Below are 2,773 nucleotides of genomic sequence, written 5' to 3' on the forward strand. Positions count from 1 at the left end.
AAGTGATGTGGGCCGGTAAAGATGAAAGCTTCAATTAAAAATTTGTGTCATGGGCTGGGCTTCATGTTCAGGCTACAATGGGTTAGTTCCTGCGAGCTAGCATAATGGGCTGCATTCTTTTTTTTTCAACTTTCGCAGATCCAAATCAATCCAACTACACAAATGGATATCAATCAATCTAAACGGAAATCACCTATTAAAGCTCCTACAATTAGTTTTTTTTTCAAATTTCTGTCCTATCCAATCACATCAATGGTTCAGTTTATATGACACATAAAGAGATAGATATCAGTATGGTTTTGCATTATCAGTTAATATGTTCATAGAAACCATCAAGTCTATCAATACCACTTGCTGCAACAAATCACCTTCTTGGTCTTTTTTCTCCTCAAAATCACCTCTGTGATGTACAACTGTGCATGTATCAAACATGTGCTCTGATTCTCTGAAACCTACAACCCCAGTCCTACTGCACACCATCATGCCGTCTTCAGGCTCAGGCACTGGTACATCCACGGGCCTTGCCCCATCTGATCCATCCTCCGACTCTCGCCGGGAAACCTCGCCGCCCGCGCCGTCACGTCGGCCTCCCTGAACTGCGCCAGCTCCGAGTCCGTCGACGTCGACGACACCGCCGTGGTCCCGGAGTCCGAGTTGGACGACGACTTGAGCCGCTTCCCCTGCTGCCTCTCAGCGTTGCAGCTGCTGCTGGTTCTTGGCCCGGTTGCTAGAGTCAGCTCGAGGTTGCATTCCTCAGCAGGTGCAGGTGCAGGTGCAGGTGCAGGGGCATGGGCCTTGTAGCTCGAGAAGCTGATGAATTGCTGAGGATTTGCAGCCTTCTCGCCGTGCCAAATGTCCAGTTGCGGTTTCGGTTTGACGTCGGCGATCGCCGGAGCACGACTCGACGATACGGTAGTCGGCATCTGCTGCATCAGCTGCTTCTGAACGAGGTACAGCCGGTGCAACTCATGAACCTGAATCAGGAGAAGTACAGGGAGTGGTGAGGTGAGAAACTTTTGTAACCTTTGTAGTGTTGAACCTCAAGGAAAGGAGCATTCGACGGTGGTGCATGTTTGAAAGGACTACTAATTCTGTTGGCATTTTCATTGTTATTACCTGTTGTCTGAATATTTGCTCTTGCTTCAGGATGGCCATCCTCATCTGCTCCCTCTCCGTGTCTTGGTGAAGGTTCATGCTGATCCCTTTTTGCTTAATTGTGAATCTGTCTCTTATCTGTTTCATGTGAATTCGAGAGTCAGTTATTCAGTTGGTGCTGCAAATGGAAATTGTATTCGGTCGTTGAAATTTGAAAACATTTTTTATACTGATCCTTTAAGAAAGTCTGCAAGTAGTATGTTTTATAGATTCGTTTCAAAAATAAATCTGCTTTCAGAAAAGTTCCATGGGAATCAAATTGTTACGTTCTGAAACTAGGTAAACTAACAAAACAAAAAATTATTGCAGGCATTGGTCACAGATACAGACTTTGACACATCGACGCATAACAGAGCCGCGAAATAATTGACTGAAACACGGTACTGTAGGCCCTTCCCAAAAAAAAGGTCATTTCGTCGCAAAAGACAGGACTACATATGGCAAGAACTCCAGCACAAACACAAAGAGCGATATGCAAACTCTGAACTCGAAACATGTATGAAAAACTCTCTGAACTTTGAAATAATTAAACAAGAGAACCAAGAACAGAGGATCACTCTGCTCACCTCTATTCAGAATCTCCTGAACTCCTCAAGTCCCTGCTGGTCAATATGGGCAGTCTTCTCTTCCTCCCTGATCTTTAGCTCACCAGCAAGCAGAGAAGCCCAAGAAGCTTTGGTTTCTGCTGGGAGGCAAGCTGGTCTTCATGGATGTATATGTACATCTGGTGAGGCAGGGGAGGAGGAAGGAGATTGAGAATTAAGATTCTCCCGTCCTGGTGTCATGAGGGGGCTTCACAGCCCATGTGTGGGGTCCCCCATAGGCTTGCCAAACAAATCCAAGAGCCTCCAGCCAATCAGCTCGTGTATCTTAGTGTGTGAAAGATGCTTCCATGTAGTGCCAAGAAAAGGATAGGCCTAAGATAATGAGCAGACAGCGACCCCAGCTATTGTACCATTTCTCATCTGCAGCCTCAAAAGCCTATGCGTCCCCTGACAGTTCTACACCAACAAAGCATGCTGTTTGTTTGTTTTTTTTTCATTTTTCATAGGTTGACCTGTTGCATGCCTTGATTTCTATACCAATATGTATATGTGGGTTTCCATAATTTTCATAACAATTTCATTTTTTCCGAACCCAGAGTAGTAACATTCATATACTGTGGCACTTTCAACAATTCTAAAGTTTTCAAATAAATTTATATCTTGTATGTATGTGTTATAGGGATCAATTTCCTATACTTTTGTGTGTGATTTTCAAGAGATGATCTGATGATTTGGTGTGCTTGCTAGGGGACGCGTAGCGAACTCTAGTTTTCTGAATGTTTGGTGGATCACAACTTCGTAGGAATCATTGAGGAGACAACTAGACAAGCTCTGTGTTTAGATCTCTCATATTCACATGCGAGGAGGATTAGTACTGTCATTACCAGTTGTCCAACCTCTTATATCTATTGGCCATATTAATGTATAGTATCATGCTAAGTCAGACATATCTGCTTCACATGAAAAACAAAGCTACCGGACGATTGAGACAGCTCCTAGAAATATTAGTTTAGCAGCCGTCCCTTCTGCTAGGATAAGTTTATTATCTACAGGTATCAAGTAATCAGAGTGAG

General features: G+C 43.9%; 1 pseudogene; it reads right to left on the reverse strand.

The window, feature by feature from the left end:
- Positions 1 to 279: 279 nt before the first annotated feature.
- On the reverse strand, positions 280 to 1,970 carry LOC120645096 (annotated as a pseudogene).
- Positions 1,971 to 2,773: the final 803 nt, after the last annotated feature.

This window comes from Panicum virgatum, chromosome 8K, assembly GCF_016808335.1.
Source record: "Panicum virgatum strain AP13 chromosome 8K, P.virgatum_v5, whole genome shotgun sequence".
NCBI lineage: Eukaryota > Viridiplantae > Streptophyta > Magnoliopsida > Poales > Poaceae > Panicum > Panicum virgatum.